The following is a 25458-nucleotide window of genomic DNA, read 5'->3' on the forward strand; positions in this document are numbered from 1 at the left end:
TACTAAGAAACCACAATTTATATCACACAAGACTTGTCAGCTTCTAGAATATAATAATTCAAAAGGTGAAAAATCATCAAGAATATTTTATTCTGCAAAACTGAACATAATACTATAGGGAAAAATGGATTTTTAGTGGAATAGAGACTAAGAACTTTGAAATGTAAAAAAGGGTTCAGGAAAACTTTAGAAAGGTAAATGGGTATGAACAACTGGAAGTGCTTGTATGATAATAGAGTACTAACTTTTTAATGGGAGAGAAGATATATGTCCCTTCAGAACTTTAAGTTCTTTAAAGGATATTAGGGGAATTTACTTCTAAGAATTTTAAGAGGGAAAAAGAGGGTGAAAGGAACCTGTTTATGTAGAAAAGAAGAAGGGATGGAACTGGTTCTCTTTGCCTGAGATTTAGTTCAACTTTCCTCTCTCCTAAACTACTTATTTTTATAATCTTGGCATTATCTATCCTGGATAACTCACCCTCTATCAACCCATATGTCAAGTGAATTGCTGAATTTTTCTGTTTCTACTTTGACTACATTTTTGAATCCAATCGTTTATCGCCTTAGTTCATGTCCTCATCACCTTTTACTTAGATTATCATAATAGTCTCCCTATATCAAATCTCCCATGACTTCAGTCTCTCCTTTATAGTTCTGGAAAAGTAATTTCCTTTAAGTATAAATCAGATCATGTGACTTTCATAATTAGTCAATTCAAATGACTTCCTATTGCTTCTATTATGACATATAAATAATTTTTAAGTGCTATAAAATTTGACCTCTAACTTCTATTCCCAACTATTACTCCTATACTCTATGAACAGGTCAAATTGCTCTTTTCTTCCTTCTCCTCACATAGCACTTCATCTCTTTTCTCCCTTTTCACTGGTTGCCCTCATGCCTGGGATGCACTTCTTCTATTTTCACATCCTATTTTCCCATAGATTTTCTCTCTCCTCTAATTTAATTTCTTTTCAAGTCTCTATTGTCTAGTTGACATTGAATTGTTCATTTTATTCTTTGAACTATTTTGACTTATATCTCCTTACCCTTTTGATTTTTGACTCCTGCTTCAAATTGTTCACTATGGTGATCTAGAATTTGTAGTATCCTTTGGTTTTAAAATTCTTTTATGCTTGTGTCTTTTTTCTTATCTTAAATTGGGCAAAATGGAAATTCCAGTTTTCCATGTTGTGTTAGACTACTAAGATATTGATGTACTCTATCAATGTCTTTATATCTTCAAAAGTTTTTTCAAGTCTCTTCTGCTAGAGTGGTATTTAATACTTGTCCTTGGGACTATTACTAGATAACACCATGTTACCTCTTATGGTCCTTACCATTGTCATTATTAGAGCGTAGCCTAAATTGTATAGGTTCTAAATTATTTTTGATTTTCTTTATGAAATATTTTGAGTGGGATAGATTAAAAGAGAAAAGAGGGGTAATGCAATATCTAGGAGAAGAGAGGGGAGCTTTTAAAAATTAATGACTTTTTTGGATAAGGGTTTTCTATTTGGGGTTATAAGCATCTAAAATAGGAGTTGGTAGTTATAACTCTTATAACTCGAATGGGGCTGAGTCCATGGCATTTTTATAATGATTCATATTGTTGAATCATTTCAATTGTGTTTGACTTCTTGTGATTTCATTTCAAATACCAAACAGAAAATAATTTATATGTGACAAAAACATATTATAGGAGAGCATATTAATTCATAATAGCCATAGCACATACCAGCTTTTTTGAATTACTCTACTTGATGTTTTAGTTGGATTTTTGCCATTAAACTCAAAAAAGGGCTTTTTAAGTCTCCAGTCTGACCTTTTTTCAAAATTCTTTGAGATAGAAAAATTAATTTTGCCATTATTTTCATTATTATATAACGCATGCTCTGGAACTATATTATGTGAATTCTACTTATACTAACAAGGCAGGTTTTGAATTTGGTGAGTATATTTCTGCAATACTCTAGGAGTTCCTTAAGAAGTTGGGAGTGTCCAAGTGATTATCTAATGAGCCCTCCCCATACCTCTCACCCCTTCATATTCTTCTCTCAATGATTATCAGTTATCAGAATGATCATAATCAAAATCAATTTAGTCAATTAAACTCAATTTTTAGAAAGTGTTATTTACTAAGGTGATATAGTGATATTTAAATATTCCTTTCAAAGTCCAAAATATACTCTATAACTAGTATATACTGATTTCAGGGGAAAGTCTCAAGACTTTATGTGGCAAAGAGGTCACTTTCATTTCTTTTACTAGAAGACCTTTTCTCTTGTTCAAAAAGTTTTCCTTAGACACAGGATAAATTATTTGCTGGATTCCTTGTGGAACTTAGGGAAAGCATTAATTAAGTACTCACTATTTTTCATTTTGTTTTGAAGCAATTGGAGTTAAGTGACTTGCCCAGGGTTACACAGCTAGAAAGTATTAAATGTCTGAAACCAGTTTGAACTCAGATCCTCCTGAATTTAGGACTGGTGCTTCTAAACACTGTACTATCTAGATGCCCCAGTATTTACTATTTTCTAGGAGCTGTGATAAACACTGGGAATACAAATACAGCAAAAAGAAATACAGTGCCTTTCTTCATGGAACTTATATACACATAAATGGAAGCTAGAATGTGATCAGGAGGGATAGATGGCTCCCACATAGAGAAATAGTCTGGAGAGTCACAGACTGAGGCAGGCTATCAGTGAACATGGCTGGATGAATACTTCCTCAAATAGATATTTCCTCAACTAGTGTCAGAGGAAGATACTGAAAGGGATGGGACTATGAGTTTGTGTTCATCATGTCCTTGGCTCTCAATACAGATACTATTATCAGATGCTCTCGGGATATTTCAGGACAGTTCAATATTCTCACTTTATAAAGAAGTTTATAATAGCTCTTATTTTTCCCTCAACCCTTCATTCTTTCTTTGAAGAAGCTAGATGGAACAGTGGATAGAACACTTGACCCAGAGTCAGGAAGACCTGAATTAAAAAACAGTTTAAGATACTTAATATTTATGAATAAATTTATTTTTTTGCTTAGTTTCTCCTACTGTAAATGGGGACAAATTATTATGAGGATAAAATAAGATTATATTTGTAAAGTCCTAAGCACAGCATTTGATAAATAGTAGATAATATGTGATGCTTATTTTTTTCTTCCCCTTCTGCCTTCTTTATTTTTCTTCCCAGCCTAGCCAAGTAGCTATTTCTCAGGGGTTCCCTTGGAACACCACATTCACTTCATCCTCTGGAACAATGCTGGTTCTAAACTAGCTTGATATTTATAGATGACCTGACCCAAGGGTGTGATCATATTTCCTCAGACAATGTGAACACTATTTCTTTGCAACTTCATTTCAGTTTCAAGGACTTTTTACACTTAGTCTAAAGTCTATGATTGATTGAAACTAAAGCCTATTATTGAGACTGATTGATTGTTTTCACCTAGTTAGAGAATCAGGACATCTTATCACTTATTTTAAGTGAGGTGGGATGACTTGATTGATCTACTCAATCAATCCCACAATTAGGTTGCACTTCTGAAGTTTGTGTTAAGCAATGAATTTTTAATGCTTTCAGGTTCTTTTCCTTTTTTCCTTTTAAGATTTAAATAACTTCTAAATTTACATGCTTATTTCATCTAATTTGGGGTTAGGAAGTTTTTTTTTTTTATTATTACAATTGTCCTGCATTATAATATATTGTTGGTGAATTTGGAATAGAGGATATGATTGATAATAATAAGTTTCAATCTTTGTTCATGACTAAAAGGATTTGTTTCTAACTTTGTTATAACATAGTATGGATATATAATCAAATTCTGAATATCTTTAGTCCGCTAGATATACATTCATGATTTGGTTGCCTTAATGGTCAGTGTTATCTGCACCAAAGGACTTCTATTTCTGTTTTGATCCTATTTATCTTGTCTTATTGTGGGCTATCCACTTTTTGTGTTATGCTCCTAAAGGAGACAAAGGAGCTGGGTGCTCTTAAGGGAGATAAGGGAAGCTTCATTTAATCTGGAATACAAACTTCCTGAGTGAAGGAGCTATTTTTCTTTTTTTCTTAGTGCTTATCATAGCATCTGGCACATAATGAATGCTTTATAAAAGTTGATCCTTTAGTTTATGGACTACTTTAATTTACTTTAATTTAAAGTGCTATGTTAATCCAGAAAAAATATTCAGGTTGAAATTGAGATTATTTTTGTCTTTTAGAAGTACATATTAATTTTGTAATTTGGTTCTGCATTGTATGCACATTGTGTATCTTTTTGTGTTTTAAATTTCTTGTTTAGTACACCTCTGGAAATACAGATGATCAAAGGAAATGAAGCCCATTCTCAAAGACAGCTCTGATGCGAGGTAGATGGCATTAAATTCTAATTAAACAAATAGTGCATTTCACAATATCAAATTTGTCCCATCTCGATATTAAAATAAAATTCTACTTGGCTGTTTGTTTTTCACATGAGAAAGATAATAATATATAATAATAATAATAATAATAATAATAACAACATGCTATCTGTAGTAAATTGTATTTAGAAAGCCTTGTATGCACAGTAAATTTACCTTAAAGTCTTTGAAATTTTTTCATTGTTTCTCTTATTCCTGTTCTGTGTTCAAATACAAATTAAAGTATGTTTTGGTTAACAGCCTTCAGTTCATTGTGAGACCCAGGAATATTTCATGAAAGGTATGTTTTTTTCGTGATACTTAGAATTTGAGATAAGAAAAACTAAACTTGTAGAACAGCTAAATTAATTCACATCATAGTTTTAAAGTTTTTAAAGAATAATTTAGCTTCAATTTTCTTTAAACAGTAGCTGCTCCAGTATATTCAAATTATATTTTGATTCACAGTCATACACAAATAGGTTGAATTGCAACTTTTCAAGCATAGTCCTCTTAAATTAAAAAAAAAAATGACAAGCCCCTCAAATTTAATATAGTTTTTCTTATACATTTTTTTCTGGCCAAATTTACCAATACAGAACCTTTTTCCTTTTGCCCTCTATTTCTGTCTCTTTTTTTGTATCATGGTGCAGATTAAAACAATTTAAATATCTGCCTCTAGTAAATATTCAAACTATGAGTTCCCTTACAAAGATTCTCATTTTTAAGAAATGGTATAAGAAAACTCTGGTAGTATCTTCAACTTTCTAATTACACTATTGGACTGAAGTTCTTAAAACATCGTGGAAAAGTGTTAACACGGTTTTTAAAATTATGGTATACAGATGCAAAGGGTGTACTAATATTGCCAATGATATATGACAAAGCCTGGGTACTCCTAAAGGAGATAAGGGAAGCTTCAATTAATCTGGAATATAAATTTCCATCTGGAGGGGTCTTTCACTCACTCAGTTTGCACTTGCCTCAAGGGCTTACCTCTATAATATGTAAATACAATTGTGACTGACTTTCCTTTTTATCTGGGGACTTGCAGTTGCCAAAGGGAAAGAGTATCCACTTTTTCTTTTTAACTCATGCTGAAGCAAAGATATATTTCGTACATCTCTAAAAGAAACCCAACAAATCCTAAATCTCTGTCTGAATCAGGACTCATACTCACTTGACTAGATTTTTTAGTTGCCAAATTTTCATTGTATCCAGGAAATAAAGTGATGTTAATAAAGGTATAAGATTGAGGCTACAGCAAGTGCTGATAGCTGGAGGATTCCTTTCCCTGAAAGGTAGGAGTTTCAGAAGTGAGATAAATTGGATGGTTAAGGGGAATTGATCCTTTACTTGGTCCTACCACAATGTATGCTGAGAGTCAAAAAAAGGAGCTGAGGAGGATGCCCATGCCAGGTCACATCTTGCTAAATTTCTAGCCTAGGCACATAGTTGGTTTCTTCTAGTGTTTTTTTTTTTTTGGGGGGGGGGAGAGGGGAAGGGATAATCCCTCCCTCTCTTCTTTCCTTCCTTCCTTCTTCCTTCCTTCCTTCCTTCCTTCCTTCCTTCCTTCCTTCCTTCCTTCCTTCCTTCCTTCCTTCCTTCCTTCCTTCCTTCCTTCCTTCCTTCCTTCCTTCCTTCCTTCCTTCCTTCCTTCCTTTTTTTCTCTTATCCTTCCTTTTGAGAACTATTTTATTAAATCCAGAACACATCCATGAAGAGAGGGGTGGCTGAACCCACAAACTACTAAAACATCTAACAAAGGCCTTGCAAACCCAGAGGACTGGACCTTGGGGTCTTCACAGACCTCCCAAAAATAGACAGAGTATCTTAGCATCTGTCCTGGAGAGTAGATATTGTCTTAGGGATTTAAAGAATGTACAGGACATCATTGTGAGTGATAGGATAAAGTAGACAAAAGATCATTGCCTCTTAAGTTCATCTTCCCCACAAGAAGCCAGCACTAAATACCAGTATTGAGCCCTCTTTGATATAATAATAATCAGAAACTGGTTTTTTCCTGGTTCATCAGTTTCTCACTATAGATACCATGGCTGCAGTGGAGGAATTCTTTTTTTCTCTTCCACTTGCTCCTTGATCCTTTCCACCTTGATGGTAGATTCAATGTCACTTCTATCAACCTCTTCTTGTGGCCAAGCCCCACTGCTTCCACTGCCCAGCAACTTCCCAGATCTGTCCAATTTCTGACCTGGATTGGTTAGCCTGTGCTTAGGCAGCTTGGTAACACCCTTCAATATAGACACACTACACTGGCATTGGGCTTAGGGCAGTCACATAATCATCTCTATCCCTACTATGTCTGGTAGCATTCAAGTTCCACCAGGCTTAACCCATTCTAGAAGCAGGGTTATAAGGAAGCATTCCCATGCCCAAGCCCTTTGTGGCTTGTCTAACAGAGAGCAAATGCTCCTCTTTTGGCTTCCTCTTCCTTGAAGTTTTCAAAGCTAAATTCAAAGATGTCATCAAAATGGTGACTTCTGAGATGCATCCATCTGAATCTTTTATCTCCATGGCAGATGTTACAAAGAAGGGCAATCTAGTATAGTGGAAAAACTACAGCTAGCTTTGAAGCCAGGGAACTTGGCTTCAACCTCCCCCCCCCAAATATGACCGTATCATTTAATCTCTCAGAGTCTCAACTTGAGGGATTTGAACTATCTGACTTCCTTCTAGTTCTCAATCTATGATCCCATAGATATAATTTACCATTTAAAATATACTAGATGAATAGTTCTATGGCATGTGCAGTTGATGTAAATTGAAGTCAGAGGATATAGCTACAATAAGATAATGATGTGTAAACTATACATTATTATTCTATTACTCCTTAACTGAATCTCTCTGTCTCTCTCTGTCTCTCTTTTATCTCATCTCTCTCTCTGTCACTGTCTGTCTGCTTCCTCTTCCTCTTCTCTCTCCCTCTTCTCTCTGATTGAATCAGAAGGGAACACTATATAAGTCAAAACTAACCATATCCTTGCAGAGAGAAAGTAAACAACATAACTAAAGGAAAGTCAGGGGCTGCTTGTGACATAAAATCTTGCAAAAGATTTCTCTATTGCCCTTTGTTCTTTCTCTCTCCAACATGCAGAGGGAAATACTTCAGTTTGAGAGAATTCAAGACATTGTTCAGGAAGCAGGGACACATATTACAGTTAGTCCTAACTCCCAAGGGACTTCAAGTAGCTTAAAGGAGCACAATCTCTGGTAGCAAAGAAAAGTTCTCTTTATGGAATTAAGAAATATCTAGCCTGGTCATTGATAATTGAGCTTTGTGAGGCCTCTACCAGGAAAGAAAAGACTTTAATTTTCTGCAGTACTGAGGAGTGGATAACTTTGGTCCCTATATATGTACCCCAAGAGGCTGTTTTTACTTATTGTTCTTAGTATTCCATTTGAATAAATGCTTTTGCTGGGTACTAATCATGTCTACTAGCTGACTACTAATGAGAAGCACACCAATGGTTGCTCATGTGATATGAATTAGGAGCTTAGACCCTCAGGGTCCCCTAGAACCTAAGAGTAACTGCTGTCTTCTAATGACCCAACCTGTGAATGAGAGGGCCAGTGTTAGAGGAATTGTGTATGCTTTACACAAAACTGGCAGTTCTTACCTATTATTTAGTGCTGATTATTCTGCCTCATATACCATAGTTAGAATACCACAATATTTTAGTATATTTTATACAGAGTGTGATGGCTGCAATAATGATACAAATTTGAGTAGATGGGAAAGTAATTAAGTAAACATAAACTCAATACTCATGTTATTTGTAATAGTGTATTCCTGTGTACCTTATGTATTCATACTAGAAGTAAAAATACAGAGAATATATTCTTGGATTCATAAGGAATACACATTCTCATAATTTTGTTAAGATTTTAACAAAGAGTGTGGCTTTGGAGCTAAGATATTATAGCTATCTGTGTTCATGTCTAGTAGACAAGATTCATGTTAACTGGGAATGTGCAGCTTGGAACAACAGCCTTTCATAGCACTCTGCATAAAGTAAGTGCTTATTCATGCTTATTGTTTTAGTTTCGGTGTGATTACTGACTCCACCTATGCAGACTGAAATTTATATTTGTCTTAGTAGACTATTTCTATAAGTTAATATTTAAAACAAAATTCACCTAGCAGAGCACTCTCTGGTGACAACACTCCCAGAACTTGAGCAGCTGAAGTCCTCAGATGATATAGACATATCACTGAACCTTCCAGTTCTCATCAAGAATTTATGAAATGTTATGATATGTCTATGGGAATAGGAATCTTCTTGGAAGATCTTCAATAACAAAGTGAAAATACACCACATTTGAGTATGGACTTGGTGACCTACTAGATATTAGTTATTTGATAACCTAGCTATGTTAAGAGAAACTAATTATCAGGTTGGCTGGAGAATGCTGACTTTTTTTTTTTTAGCTCCATTAACTCTTGAATTCTGTTTACAAGGTACTTAGAGGTTTTGATCAGTTTGGATAGAGGGAAAATGATGAAATAAAACATTTTCAGAATTTTCAATGCTTCACTTTTTGCAATGTATATGTTCTTGGAAAGTTGTGCACAGAGTGTGACCTACTAGGGAAACTAAAGTTAAATCTCTTGGTCTCAAGTTACATCTTTTGTAAAATAAATAAGTTGGATTATATTACCTTTAGGGCTCCTGCCAATCCTAAATCCTATAATCCTATGCATCATATCTTAAATAAATGAGAATTTCTCTTTTTATTCTTTCAATGACCTATGATTTCAAGATCGAGTGCATTATTATAGAAAAGGACAGCCGTAAGACCCATTATGGGGAGCACACTGAGACTGATCACCTGATGACACATATAGTCAGATCAGACCTTTTCAGCTTAGTAGGAGCTGCCAGAGCTTGCTTTCCACTCATCTAGGACTGCCTCCACGTCAAAATGAGACAGCATTTTAGTGGAAGATGAGTGTTATCAACTTCAGAAAAACAAACAGACCAAAATAAAATATTCCTATGAAGACCACATTTGTTATTTTCAAAATATTCACAGAACAATCCACCTTATTTATGCTTCATTATGTCAGTGGGTCTGTGTTTTCATTGATTTGACTATGTCTTCAAAAAATGTATATTAGAGCCTCTTCAGATGATGTGTTTTCTGAGTGCACTCTTTAATATTTCTTTCACCAAAGTCATTATTGGAAATATGTGGCAGCTTACTCATGCTCATCATAAATGAATCCATCTTATTGAACCCTTTCAAAAATTGATTAATTATCTTTCAACATAATTAGTATTTATCAGATCCACTCTCTTTCCCCTTTAAATTAGAACTCTCTGTATATAATAAGAATTATAGCACATTACAAATATTCTTTCATTTTGTTATTACAACAATCTGGGTAAGTAATTATTATTATCCTGCATTTTATAGATGAGGAAACTGATACAGATGTCATGTCCAGCTGGAATCATACAGCTAATAATTTTTTATTTGATTTGAACTCAGGTCTTCCTGAGTCCAGTTTTCAACCCACTGTACCACCTTGCTGTTTGTATTTCCCCCTAATCATCCCATTGTAGGTCCACTTTTTCAGGTGGAATTTTAGAATGTCAAAAACTAAATTTTTTTTCATCTTTTGGTTCTCTCTGGGAAGACTCAGTTGTTAATTCTCCCTTATGTTTTCTGATTCATTCATATTTTTAAAAGAGTTCTCTTTTATTGTTTCTCTCTTCAGTAATTTAGTGTTCACAAGGATCTTTTCTCTTCTTCTTTTTTAATCCTTCCACAGAATGCTTTTTAGTAACTTGAGATTGTATCGGACAATGCACATGGTATGCTTTGATTATAGTAATATAAGCTTCAATATTTTTATACACACCTAGTATACCAACTTGGGTGTTTCCAAATACCTGTTTTTTTTTTTAAATATCACAACTCTGATTATATTTGTAGTCTTCATGGATGAATAGTAGCACGGCTATATGCTTCCTAAAAGTTTCCTGAGCAGTCACTAGAATACGGTGCTTCAATTTCGCAAGGTGCAAAGTTCTTTTATAATAAAACAACCATTTCCCCCCTCTCCTGCCCCATGTTGTTTATGTCTGAAAAATTACCTGTCCAAAGATCATGTCCATTCAAGGTCATTCTGACCTCAGGTCGTTTATTGTGGGAATAGAATAACTGAAAAAGTGATGCAAGGTATATTTACCTTCAGGGGAAGTTCAGGAATGACATTTAAGAGATCCTGGAATTTAGCCTGGAATTTAGAATGTGTTCCTTTTCAATGGTGGCAAACAAGTTTTTTGAAAAAATTTGAATTATTACTGAATTTTAAAAAATGAACAATAGAATATGGCTATGTTCTTAGTTTACAGACAGAAAAATAGAAGGATAAAAATTCATTTAGGGATAATGTGCAGAAAGAAACTTCAATTGGGGGTCCAATATTTTGTTCTACAGAAAATAGGGGATTGTAACTCTGGGGAAACTGTTACTCTGTGGTATATTAGACTAAAAGTCTGTCAAATAATTTACTAATAATATTAGTTTTATCATAATAACTGAAATTCTCCACATGCAATATCTTCATGGATTTTATATTATTCAGAAACAAAGAAAACATTTTTCATAGCTGTAAAACAAAAATAAAATTCACATTATAGTTTTTTAATTCATTAATGGAACAATAATGCCATTAATTGGGAATATATTAGTTGGGAAATTCACTCTTGGAGATAATATCTTTCTGGAAAACCAGGGAGTGTTTCAGGGTATGACCAAAACTAAAGGACATTTCCTTTAGTTAAAAAGGGTATATATAATCTAAATTTCAACAGTTCTTAGTGTCTTCTTAAATCTTATTGTCTTCTAAAAAAGATTAGATTTTTGCTAAGAATAGAATGTTAAGAAGAGAATAAGATTTCAATGAAGGACATTGTCCTTTGAGATTTTTTTTTTTTTTTTTTTTTTTTTTTTTTTTTTTTGTAAGTACAATTAGTTTTTTATTTTATTTTATAATTATTATAACATTTTTTGACAGTACATATGCATGGGTAATTTTTTACAACATTATCCCTTGCACTTACTTCTATTCAGATTTTTTCCCTTCCTCCCCCAACCCCCTCCCCCTGATGGCAAGCAGTCTTATATATGTTAAATATATTACAGTATAATTTAGATACAATATATGTGTGTAGAACCGAATTTTTTGTTGCACAGGAAGAATTGGATTCAGAAGGTAAAAATAACAGTTTACATTCATTTCCCAGTCCTTTTCTGGATGTAGCTGGTTCTGTCCATCATTAATCAATTGGAATTGGATTAGCTCTTCTCTATGTTGTAGAAATCCACTTCCATCAGCATACATCCTCGTACAGTATCATTGTTGAAGTGTATAATGATCTTCTGGTTCTGCTCGTTTCACTCAGCATCAGTTGATGTAAGTCTCTCCAAGCCTCTCTGTATTTCTCCTGTTGGTCATTTCTTATAGAACAGTAATATTCCATAACATTCATATACCATAGTTTACCCAACCATTCTCCAATTGATGGACATCCATTCATCTTCCAGCTTCTAGCCACTATGAAAAGGGCTGCCACAAACATTTTGGCACATACAGGACCCTTTCCCTTCTCTAGTAGTTCCTTGGGGTATAAGCCCAGTAGTAGTATGGCTGGGTCAAAGGGTATGCACATTTTGATAACTTTTTGGGCATAATTCCAGATTGCTCTCCAGAATGGTTGGATTCTTTCACAACTCCACCAACAATGCATCAGTGTCCCAGTTTTCCCACAGCCCCTCCAACATTCATCGTTATTTGTTCCTGTCATTTTAGCCAATCTGACAGGTGTGTAATGATACCTCAGAGTTGTCTTAATTTGCATTTCTCTGATCAATAGTGATTTGGAACACTCTTTCATATGAGTGGAAATAGTTTTAATTTCATCATCTGAAAATTGTCTGTTCATATCCTTTGACCATTTATCAATTGGAGAATGGCTTGATTTCTTATAAATTAAAGTCAATTCTCTGTATATTTTGGAGATGAGGCCTTTATCAGAACCTTTAACTGTAAAAATTTTTTCCCAATTTGTTACTTCCCTTCTAATCTTGTTTGCATTAGTTTTGTTTGTGCAGAAACTTTTTAATTTGGTGTAATCAAAATGTTCTATTTTGTGATCAGTAATGGTCTCTAGTTCTCCCTTGGACACAAACTCCTTCCTCCTCCACAAGTCTGAGAGGTAAACCATCCCATGTTCCTCCAATTTATTTATGATTTCGTTCTTTATGCCTAAATCTTGGACCCATTTTGATCTAATCTTAGTATGTGGTGTTAAATGTGGGTCCATGCCTAGTTTCTGCCATACTAATTTCCAGTTTTCCCAGCAGTTTTTGTTAAATAATGAATTCTTATCCCAAAATTTGGGATCTTTGGGTTTGTCAAAGATTAGATTGCTATTTTTATTCACTATCTTGTCCTGTGAACCTAACCTATGCCACTGATCAACTAGTCTATTTCTTAGCCAATACCAAATGGTTTTGGTGACTGTTGCTTTATAATATAGCTTTAAATCAGGTACACTTAGACCACCTTCCTCTGACTTTTTTTTCATTAGTTCCCTTGCAATTCTCGACCTTTTATTCTTCCATATGAATTTTGTTGTTATTTTTTCTAGGTCATTAAAATAGTTTCTTGGGAGTCTGATTGGTATAGCACTAAATAAATAGATTAGTTTGGGGAGTATTGTCATCTTTATTATATTCGCTCGGCCTATCCAAGAACATTGAATGTCTTTCCAATTATTTAAATCTGACTTTATTTTTGTGGCAAGTGTTTTGTAATTTTGCTCATATAATTCCTGACTCTCCTTTGGTAGATATATTCCCAAATATTTGATACTATCGACTGTTATTTTGAATGGAATTTCTCTTTGTATCTCTTGCTGTTGGATTGTGTTGGTAATGTATAAAAATCCTGAGGATTTATGTGGATTTATTTTGTATCCTGCGACTTTGCTAAAATTCTGAATTATTTCTAATAGCTTTTTAGCAGAGTCTTTGGGGTTCTCTAAGTATACCATCATGTCATCTGCGAAAAGTGACAATTTGATTTCTTCATTTCCTACTCTAATTCCTTGGATCTCTTTCTCGGCTCTTATTGCCAAGGCTAGAGTTTCTAGTACTATATTGAATAGTAATGGTGATAGTGGGCAACCTTGTTTCACTCCTGATCTTACAGGGAAAGGTTCTAGTTTATCACCATTACATATGATGTTTACTGAAGGTTTTAAATATATGCTCCTTATTATTTTAAGGAATAGTCCATTTATTCCTATACTCTCAAGCGTTTTTAGTAGGAATGGATGTTGGATTTTATCAAATGCCTTTTCTGCATCTATTGAGATGATCATATGGTTTTTATTAATTTGATTATTAATATGGTCAATTATACTAATAGTTTTCCTAATATTAAACCATCCCTGCATTCCTGGTATAAATCCCACTTGGTCATAGTGTATTATCCTGGGGATGATTTTCTGAAGTCTATTTGCTAATATCTTATTTAAGATTTTAGCATCAATATTCATTAAGGAAATTGGTCTATAGTTTTCTTTCTCAGTTTTTGATCTACCTGGTTTAGGTATCAGTACCATGTCTGTGTCATAGAAGGAATTTGGTAGGACTCCTTCAATCCCTATTTTTTCAAATAGTTTACATAGCATTGGAGTTAGTTGTTCTTTAAATGTTTGGTAGAATTCACCTGTAAATCCATCTGGTCCTGGGGACTTTTTCTTAGGAAGTTGGTTAATAGCTTGGTCTATTTCTTTTTCTGAGATGGGACTATTTAAACTACTTACTTCTTCCTCTGTTAATCTGGGCAAGCTATATTTTTGAAGGTATTCTTCCATTTCATTTAAGTTATCGAATTTATCGGCATAAAGTTGAGCAAAGTAGCTCCTAACTATTGTTCTAATTTCCTCTTCATTAGTGGTGAGTTCACCCTTTTCATTTTCAAGACTATCAATTTGCTTTTTCTCTTTCCTTTTTTTAATCAGGTTTACTAAGGGTTTGTCTATTTTGTTGGTTTTTTCATAAAACCAACTCTTAGTTTTATTAATTAATTCAATAGTTTTTTTACTTTCAATTTTATTAATCTCACCTTTTATTTTTTGAATTTCAAGTTTTGTGTTTGTCTGGGGGTTTTTAATTTGTTCCTTTTCTAGCAATTTTAGTTGTAAACCCAATTCGTTGGCCCTCTCTTTCTCTATTTTATGCAGGTAGGCCTGTAGAGATATAAAACTTCCCCTAATTACTGCTTTGGCTGTATCCCACACATTTTGGTATGATGTCTCATTATTGTCATTTTCTTGGGTGAAGTTATTAATTATGTCTATGATTTGCTGTTTTACCCAATCATTCTTTAGTATAAGATTATTTAGTTTCCAATTATTTTTTGGTCTATTTTCCCCTGGCTTTTTATTAAATGTTATTTTGATTGCATTATGGTCTGAAAAGGATGCATTTACTATTTCTGCCTTACTGCATTTGATTTTGAGGTTTTTATGCCCTAGTATATGATCAATTTTTGTATAGGTTCCATGAACTGCTGAGAAGAAAGTATATTCCTTTCTGTCTCCATTTAGCTTTCGCCAAAGATCTATCATATCAAACTTTTCTAGTATTCTATTTACCTCTTTGACTTCTTTCTTATTTATTTTGTGGTTTGATTTATCTAATTCTGAGAGTGCAAGGTTGAGATCTCCCGCTATTATAGTTTTGCTATCTATTTCCTCTTGCAGCTCTCTTAATTTCTCTTTTAAGAATTTAGATGCTGCACCACTTGGTGCATACATGTTTAATATTGATACTGCTTCACTATTGATGCTTCCCTTTAGCAGGATATAATGCCCTTCCTTATCTCTTTTAATTAGATCAATTTTTGTTTTTGCTTGATCTGAGATGAGGATGGCTACTCCTGCTTTTTTGGTTTTGCCTGAAGCATAATAGATTCTGCTCCACCCTTTTACTTTTAGTTTGAATGTCTCATCCTGTTTCAGGTGTGTTTCCTGTAAACAACATATAGTAGGATTCTGACTTTTAATCCAGTCTGCTAACTGCTTCCTCTTTATGAGGCAGTTTGCCCCATTCACATTTATGGTTAGAAGGACTAATTCTATATTGCTTGCCATCCTATTAACCCCTGCTTATGCTTTTCCCCTTTCCTTCCCTTTTACCCTCCTATCCAGTATTAAACTGGTAAACACCACTTGCTTTTCACAGCCCTCCCTTTTTAGGATCCCTCCCCCACCTTAAAGATCCTCCCCTTATTTTACCCCTTTTCCTCGAAATTACTGTATTCCCTTCCCCTTAGCTTACTCCTTCCTTTTCACTTTTCAATGAAGTGGAAGAAGTTTCACCATAAATCGAATATGTCTATTGATACACGCTATGTTCATCTCCCTCCTTTCTTTCTCTCAGATATAATAGGTTACCTTTGCCTCTTCATGAGATGTAGTACCACCACTTTGTACTTTTTTATGATATAATCTCCTTTCCACCTCTATTTTCTAAGACAAATTGTACATATGTTCTTTATATATTTTTTTGACAGAAGTATAGTTCTCAAGGTTTCTTTTTACCTTTTTTAGAAGTCTCTTGAGTTCTGTATTTGAAGATCAAACCTCTTATGTAGGTCTGGTTTTTTCATCAAAAATAGATGGAATTCATTTATTTCGTTAAATGTCCATCTTCTTCCCTGGAAAACGATGCTCATTCTTGCTGGGTAAGTTATTCTTGGCTGCATACCAAGTTCCTTAGCCTTTCGGAATATCATGTTCCAGGCCCTGCGTTCTTTTAATGTGGACGCTGCTAGATCCTGTGTTATCCTTATTGTGGATCCTCCATATCTGAATTGTTTTTTTCTAGCAGCTTCCAATATCTTTTCCTTTGTCTGATGGTTCTTGAACTTGGCCACTATATTTCTTGGCGTTTTGATTTTAGGGTCCCTTTCAGTAGGTGATCGATGAATTTTATCAATGTCTATTTTACCCTCTGTTTCCAAAACGTCTGGGCAGTTCTCTTTGATAATTTCCTCGAAAATGGTGTCCAAGCTCTTTTTTTCCTCCCATTTTTCAGGGAGTCCGATTATTCTCAAATTGTCTCTCCTGGATCTGTTTTCCAGGTCTGTTGTCTTTCTGGTAAGGTACTTGACAGTCTTTTCAATTGTCTCATTTCTCTGGTTTTGCTTGACTCCCTCTTGGTTTCTCCTTGAGTCATTCATTTCTACTTGTTCCAGTCTAATTTTCAATGATGTATTTTCTTCACTCACTTTTTTTATATCTCTTTGTAATTGTCCAATTGAGTTTTTATCTTCTATGGAATTTTTTTCCATTTTATCCATTTTATTTTTTAGAGAGCTGATTTCTTTTTCCAGCTCACTAATCCTGTTTTCCTTGGAGTTGTTTACCTTTTCCAGCTCACTAATCTTGTTTCTCAATGATTTGATTTCTTTATCCATTCTGTCTTTGAATGCATGGGATGACTTCTCCAGGCTCTCTTGCCAAGCTTCCCTTTCTTTTTCCCATTTCTCTTCCAGCTCTCTTGTGAGAGCCTTTTTTATTTCCTCTATGAGGTTCTTTTGTATTGAGGAGCAGCTTATATCCCTCCCAGGGGATACATCTGGGGACATTCTGTTCCTAGTCTCCTCAGCATTTGAAGTCTGCTCCCTCTCCACACAAAAGCTGTCAATGGTTAGAGCCCTTTTGAATTTTTTATTCATTTTGTCAGAATCAAAGAAAACAAACTGACAAGAGAAGCAATTGGTCTGTTTTGCGGGGGATAGGGCTGGATGTTATTAATGGGCTTCCTCTACAGACTGGGGATAGGGCAGCAGAGAGCCACTAACAGAACAGCAATGACTGTACTGAGTCTGCGCTCTGAGGCTCCGAGAACGCACCGAGTCAGTCCAGGTGGGGGTTGGGGGTGGCCGGGCTCTGAGAGACGCTGGCTTTCTGGGGTTTTAATCTTCACCTCCGGTGTTTACACCCTCTCTGCTGCTCCTGGCTTGCTGCCAAGACGGAGCATCCACACTGGGGCAAAAGCCCTTTCGCAGAAACTGCAGAGATCACACCCCTCCCCCTCCGGTCTGAGCTGTGTGAGCTGCCTGTCTTGCTCTGGCTGTCTGCCCTCAGTCTGCGCCCAGTCTGATTGACCCTCCCCCGAACAAACACAGACCTTTTCTGGCGACTTTCAAGGATGTCTTCTCTTGGTGATAATTTGTGGATTTCTTTCTGGGTCAAGCATTAAGTCAGAGGCTTGTCATGAAGTAAGTTCTGAGAGAAAGCGAGGAGCTCAAGCAGCTGTCTGCCTCCACGCCGCCATCTTAGCCGGAAGTCGTCCTTTGAGATTTTGATTAAATACAGATAATATTTTGGAGCCAATGTTTTTTTAACCAAGAAAATTTAGTTGATGTTATAGATATTTAAAAGCAAGAAGAATTTCTAAATCTTTTCTTCTTTCCTCAAACTTCTAATAGAATCTTTTCCCCTCATTCTCTTAGTGGACAACTTTTACTTATCCTTCTTTCACATCTCCTGTCATTTAAATGTCTTCCTACATAATTTCCTCCTTTATCTATGTTTCACTGGAAGAGGTGACTGTTCTTGCCAAAGCAAATCCATCTGTATTCACTCCAGATCTGATTTTATCCTGTTTTCTTCTATAGATTGCTCCCCCTGTAATCATCTTTACTCTCTCATTATCAGTTTATTTGTTGATTCCCTACTGCCTACAGAGTCACCCATGTCTCATCCTTAAAAAACCAAACACAAAAAAAATCTCACTTGATGCCTGTGAGATGTCCATCTATAGTCAGTGCCTCCATTGTTTTTCCTCTCACTTTTCTAAATTCTTGTATCTGATTTCTGATCTCATAATTCAGTTGCAAACTGCTTTTTCTAAAGTTACCAGTGGTCTCTCAATTTTCAAATCTAATGTCCTTTTCTCAATCCTCAACTTTCTCAAACTTTCTATAGACTTGATGCTGTGAATCTCCTTTCTGAATACTCTCTTTGACTCTAGATTTTTATGACATTGGTTATTATTGATTCTCCTCTTATGTCTCTGATCATACCTTCTCAGTCTCCTTTGCTGAATTTTAATCAAGGATGCACCTGTTAATCATTGGACAAGACTCTATCATGGACCTTCTTGTCTTCTCTATTTATACTATCTTAGTTATACCATCAGCTCCCATGTATTAAATTTTTATCTCTATGCTGGTGACTCTCAGATTTACTTATTTTGCCTTCTGCTCTTTTATCTCCAAGTGCCTAATAGATATCTCCAATAGACAGTTCCATGGAAATTCTTTTTTTTTTTTTTTTTTTTTTTTTTTTTTGAGGCAATTAGGATTAAGTGACTTGCCCAGGGTCACACTGCTAAGGAGAGTTATGTATCTGAGACCAAATTTGAACTCAGGTCCTCCTGACTTCAGGGCTGGTGCTCTATCCACTGCACTACCTAGCTGCCCCTCCATGGAAATCTTAATCTCAACATATCAAAACCAGAATGTATTATATTTTACCTTAAAATTTCACTTTTCTAAACTTCCTTATTTCTATCCAGACTATCACCATCCTCTAGTTACAGAGACTTGTAATACAAGTGGCCACTTTTGATATCTCATTTGAGCTTACCTATCCTCCCACTTCCCGTATCCATTTGTTGATAGTTCTAATCATTTCTACCCTTGCAGCATTTATAGTATGTTGTTTCTCATTATTCAAACTTTTCCTTCTAATGCAGTCTATCATCACTTCATGGCTAGGCTATCTTAACAGCCTTCTCATTGGTCTCCCTACCACAAATCTTTCCACATTATTGTCAAAGTGATTTTTCTAAATTGTAGGTCTGACTATGTCAGTCCTTTAATAAATAAACTCCAGTAACTCTCCATTACTCCAGGATCAAATACAAAAATGCTATTTTTAACTTTCCAAGTCCTTTACAATCTAGCTCCCTTTTACCTTTATAGTCTCCATATACTTTATTACTTTGTTTGTAGTCTATGTTTTTCCAGGAAAACATTGTACAGAGTAACAGTGAGAATCCTTGGTAAATTGGGAGTTGAGAAAAGCAGTGTGGCTTAGTAGAGAGTTTTCTACATTGAGTTTGTAATGTTTGGATTTCAAACCCATATTATTAGTTCTGTGACCTAAGAAAGTCACTAAACTTTTCTGAGCCTCAATCATCTCCTCTTCAAAAATTGAAATAATAATATTACCTGCCTTTTAGGATTGTTAAGAAGAACAAAAAACTTATAATTGGTTATACAGGTTAAATAAGCATTGCTAATTTAAAGAGCTAAATAAATGTTAGAAAAAACTTCACCAATTAAAATTCTTGATTTTGCCTAAATTATAATAACATGGAAATTGAACATATGATTTAAATTGCTAATCTGGGTTTTTATTTGTTGAATATTTTAACTTTTTAAAGGTTTTTTTCCTTTTAAAAATTAACTTTTGATCTGAAGAAAATTCTTTTAACTAGAAAAATGACAATAAATGCTATCTTAAAACAGCACAAATTGACTTTATCCTTTGCTTATTTGCATGCTCATGTTGAATGACTCAACTCTTTCAATAAATGAGCAAACTTACCTGGGGTTATGTACACTTAATCCATACTGTTCCTTCAGCAAGGAATGGAACAAACAATGATTTCTCTTTGGTGTATAATGTACTTTTCACCACAAAATGGAATGAAGGTTTGGTAATTAAAATAGCAGATTTCCCAAATAACTCATACTATTCCTCAGTTACAGTCCCCCACTCTCTCAAGAGATAGTTTATACAATTTTCTTTTTCCTTTCTACTAGAGAGGAACTTCTGTAATTAAAGCTTGGATTCAAATAAATCTAAGTTTTTATATCTTCAACAACAACTTAATATAGTCCAAAACAATGTTTATGTTTTTCTCAACAAGAGGGGAACACGGATAGGAATGACATCCTCTAATTTAGAGGCTTTTCCTTGTAGCTTGGGAACAAAAGTTTTTTAATTCTCAGCATATTATAATTTGGCTCCTCATATTGGCAATTAGTTTACTACTTTTGTTGCTCTCTTTACACATATATCCCTGATGTTTTGTTCACACTAGAGTATAATGAAGAGAATTTTATACAGAAAGTTACCATTTTAAATGAAATCCTATTGATTCACCATAGGCCCTCTCTGGATAAAATGGAAGGCTTGTGAGGCATCTGAGGAAATTCAGGTAACTTTCCTTTCTCTGTTTTGTTTTCTGATTTAGCTATTTATTTATGTGATTTGGGGCTGGCATATAATCTTAGAGAACAAATTTGTTGACTTGCTACTTGTTGATAACATCGTTTTGGCTCCTAGTTTTCCAAATATTGCCTATGGTCTACCTTCTTAAGCTATGGTTCAAGGTCACATCTGAGATCTCATAACTGAATGAGCAGTCACAAAATTATGATTTATTATCAGGAAATATTCGATTTACATACTTATTTTATATGCCTATATACTTGGGATCATGTAAAAATTTGTCAGGTGAAAATGAGTGGAATTTGGAAAAAGTTTAAGAAGCTTAGACTATTGGACCTGTATTCATATTCTACTTCTGATAAACTTGCTTTATGACCATGTACAAAAAATATGACCTCACTGTTTCATCATCTGTAAAATAGCGATAATGACATTTTAGCCTTTTAGGCTTAAATGAAGTATCCTATGTAAAATGATGGTAAATTTTAAAGCATTATACAAATGAATGAGTGAATGAGTGAATTGAAAAAGTATTCGCTAAATGCTTACTGTTTGCAAAGTACTGGGAATACAGTTAAGTAAAAGTCCCTGTTTTCTTTTCTTTTCTTTCTTTTTTTTTTAATTTTCTGAGGCTGGGGTTAAGTGACTTGCCCAGGATCACATAGCTAGGAAGTGTTAAATGTCTGAGACCTCCTGAATTCAGGGCTGGTGCTCTATCCACTGCACCACCTAATTGCCCCAAAAGTCCCTGTTTTCAAGGAGCTTTTATTCTTATGGGGAAGATAATATGTATAGAAGCTATCAGCTGCAAATTTAATGGAAAAGTCCCATGGACCTTAGGATTTGGGAAAAAAAGTAGATGATAATGTTTATTTTATTGTCATATCCACTCACATCTATTTCTTTTGAAAAATTTGTTGGTGTGAAGAATTCTGGTGTAAAAATTTTGGGATCTTCAGTAACTATAGTTGCAGAACCCCCAGCAGCAGTAATTGCCAGGCTGTATTTCCATGGGGATTGCTTTTCAGGATGTTAGCTATGAAGGCCAAGCTAGAAGACCAATGGTAGCTGGGGCGTTGGCATTCCCTTGAGCTTATCTGCCCATCTGTAGTTGTCTGTCAGATAAGAAGACTGAGGTTTGTTGGTGGTTTTGGGCTATTCACTTTACTGCTCAGTGTCACAAAATAGTGACAGAATAATTATTCATCTGCTATATAGTAGAGAATATTTCTCCATCACAACCTGTCCTTTTCTAATCCTCTTACACTTCATTCACCGGCATGTTACTATGATCAATACTCCATCTCCTGACTTCATCAGTTCTATTCCAAGCCCTCCCACATCCTCCCATCTTCCCCAAATTTCTTCAAGACACAGCTAAAGTCTTTCATCTTATCTCACCTGCTGTAAGAGGCATTCTCTACACCATTACCTCTTATGTGCCATATATATGCAGTATATGCGGTATATATGTATACAAATATATGCATATATATATCTCATATGGTATATATGATATCTATAGTTTGTATGTATGTGATGGGGATTGGCAAATGTGCAGCCTAGATGCTCTCTAGTAAACCTGCTAAAAAGCAAGAGAACCTGCTTCTGAAGAATTATTTTATTGATATCTAGAATTATCTAGATTTAAATCTAGATTTATCTATCTAGATCAATATTTAGAAAAATCCAGAAAATATATCGATATCTAGAAATTAAATATGTACATTTTAGGAGCACATGCTCATTAGAAAACAACAACCTAATAATGCATGATTAAATAAATTTAGAGACTACTAATTCAGGGGATTCCTTCTCTAGGATACCATGGAGACAAAGGGCTTCTGAGATTCACGAGGAAGACACATTTGTGCCTCTGAATATAAGGATGGCATCTGCAGTTACATTAATTGGGATGACAATTACAAAAGTTGTAAAGCTTAAGGTTTCAGAGCCTATAATAATCACCAGGAAGAAATTTCCCCCAGTGGATATAATATTGCAGTGTTCCAGGTGCATTCCTAAGATGTATTACATTTCTCTCACTTACCCAGACTACTGCTAGAGGCAGGGTTCAAGGCCAGCCAGAATCTTTTGTTGCAGAAATGTCAGTGACTTGTTCATGAAGTTCTATTTCAACAAAGATTCTATGTGGGCATTTGGGGGGAGGGCTGGGGCAGTGCTTGCCATATTAGTTAACAAGCTCTGGTCTCTAGTTTTTTGGTGGAATTCATACAGGAATATGGCAGTTAACTGGATGGACACTTTCATATTTATATGTCAATAATGCATTTCTTTGTCAATAATGTAGTCATATTTCTGATGATGACAGAGTGCTCTATTGACTAACTCCTGGTAGAAATTAAAGTTCTACCACTGAAAACAGAATGTTTTTTCCTCTTGGAAAACGAAATATTAAAATTGTTGGCAAATCCCCTACTCCCCCTCCTAAATTAAAAGAAAGCCATTTGAAGTGGACACCCTTGATTAGCTTCCAGAGCTCTTGTGGTGGTAACAAGCTGTTGTGAAATGTCAGCTATTATTATGAAAAAAAACTCACTCACCTTTGAAAAATGAGCCTCCTATTAGTTCTTAAGAGGAGCGATAGCTTTTTTTTGAAGGCTTTGAAGGCTACTGAATTATTGTCTAATCCTTACCTCAGGGCTAAAAGACTTTCAATAGAAAAATCATATATATTAACAAACAACCAGAGGCTACTTTATAGAATAGTACCTAGTAGTTTGTCTTTAGCTCTCTCCTTAGAGTTTACATATTAGACATTTCTGTCTAATATGACAGGAATGCATTAGGATACTGTCTGCATTCATGACCAGCCTGATTTCTGAAGCCTTCAAAGAAATGAGAATTAGCACATGTAAGATGATGCACCATTTTCGTAAGTGCATTTGAAAGTCATCTTTTTTTTCTTCCCTCACCTTCTTAAAGTAGCCTAACAATGTAGATATGTCAGGAAATAGTAAATTATTAAGTTCATAGATCTTCCTTCAAAAGGCACCTGCTTTCACATCTGCTAAAGATGAAAAGAAAAGGGGGATACCTAATATATATATTAATCTTTCTCTTTCCTAATTGTATTCATTTAATACTTTAGTTGCACATGGTTTCTAGATTATTCCACTTTTAGTTATACCATGAAAACAGATTCAGGATCTGAAAGATGTGATGAATTCTATATGATAATCACCTCCTTAAGTCAATAAGCTTTCCTTCTGAAGTCAGGAAACTTAGACCTCAGTTTGGCAGAATGCATTGCAAAGAGAAATTTTTTTTTGCCCTTTTTGCACCAATTATCATGGAATGCTGGGTCATAATGGAGAAAATAGGATAATTGAGTTTAATAACTCATTTACTATGGCTTAGAAATGCTCTGGAGAAGGGAATAGCAAATTATTCTAGTATCTTTAACAATAAAACTCCAAATGGGCCACAAAAAGTTATACAAGACAAAATGATTGCACAAATATAAGAACAGGAACAAGATCAGATCTCCTTACTCCAAATCTGTCCTTAGTTACTTTCTAGCTGTGTGATGGTGGGCAAGTCATTTAACCTTAGTTTGTCCCAGATTTACTTATTTATAAAATAGGGATAATCTTAGCAACCACCTTTCAGGGTTGTTGTGAGGATCAAAAGAGATAATTGTAAAGAATTTAGTCCAGTACCTGCCACATATATAGTAAGCACTATCTAAATGTTTGCTATTAATATTATAATTACTATTTTTAATTTTATAATTTCTCAGAGACAAACCTTCTAAGTAAAATTAGTAATTTTTGTTGCAAAGCTTCTAATTTTTGTTCATTTCTTCACTTGGCTGATACTGGTTCATTAGTAGACTACATCCTTTTATTAGAATTTTTTTTGCTATTTACTCTGAATATTCTTTTAGGCTTAATTTTCTGGCTTTCCTAATAATTATGAGTTTTGTTATTTCTTTATCTTTTTTATACTTTTATTCTGGTACGTCTCTGAAATCACTGTCAAGAAGACCTGCCTAAAGGAACTGAAAACTGAGTGGATAGATGCTCATCAGTTATGAGTGAATAAATTATAGTATATGAATGTTAGGAAATATTATTCTTCTATAAGAAATGATCAGCAGGATGATTTCAGAAAGGTCTGGAGAGACTTACAGGAACTGATGCTAAGTACAGTGAGAAGAAACAAGCGAATGTTGTACACAGAAACAACAGGATTATATGGAAGGATCAACTGTGATAGACTTGGCTCTTTTCAACAGTGAGGTGATTCAGTCCAATTCCTTTTTGTTGTTGTTGTTGTTGTTGTTGCAAAGGAAGAATTGTATTCGGAAGGTAAAAATACTCTGGGAAGAAAACCAAAACCAAAACCAAAATGCTCACAGTTTACACTCATTTCCCAGTGTTCCTTTTCTGGGTGTAGCTGATTCTGTCCATCATTGATCAATTGGAATTGGATTAGCTCTTCTCTATGTTGAAGATATCCACTTCCATCAGAATACATCCTCATATAGTATTGTTGTTGAAGTGTATAATGATCTTCTACTTCTGCTCATTTCACTCAGCATCAGTTGATGTAAGTCTCTCCAATCCTCTCTGTATTCCTCCTGCTGGTCATTTCTTACAGAGCAATAATACTCCATAGCCTTCATATACCACAATTTACCCAACCATTCTCCAATTGATGGACATCCATTCCACTTCCAGTTTCTAGCTACAACAAAAAGAGCTGCCACAAACATTTT

The sequence above is a fragment of the Sminthopsis crassicaudata genome, chromosome 3, assembly GCF_048593235.1.
Source record: "Sminthopsis crassicaudata isolate SCR6 chromosome 3, ASM4859323v1, whole genome shotgun sequence".
Lineage (NCBI taxonomy): Eukaryota > Metazoa > Chordata > Mammalia > Dasyuromorphia > Dasyuridae > Sminthopsis > Sminthopsis crassicaudata.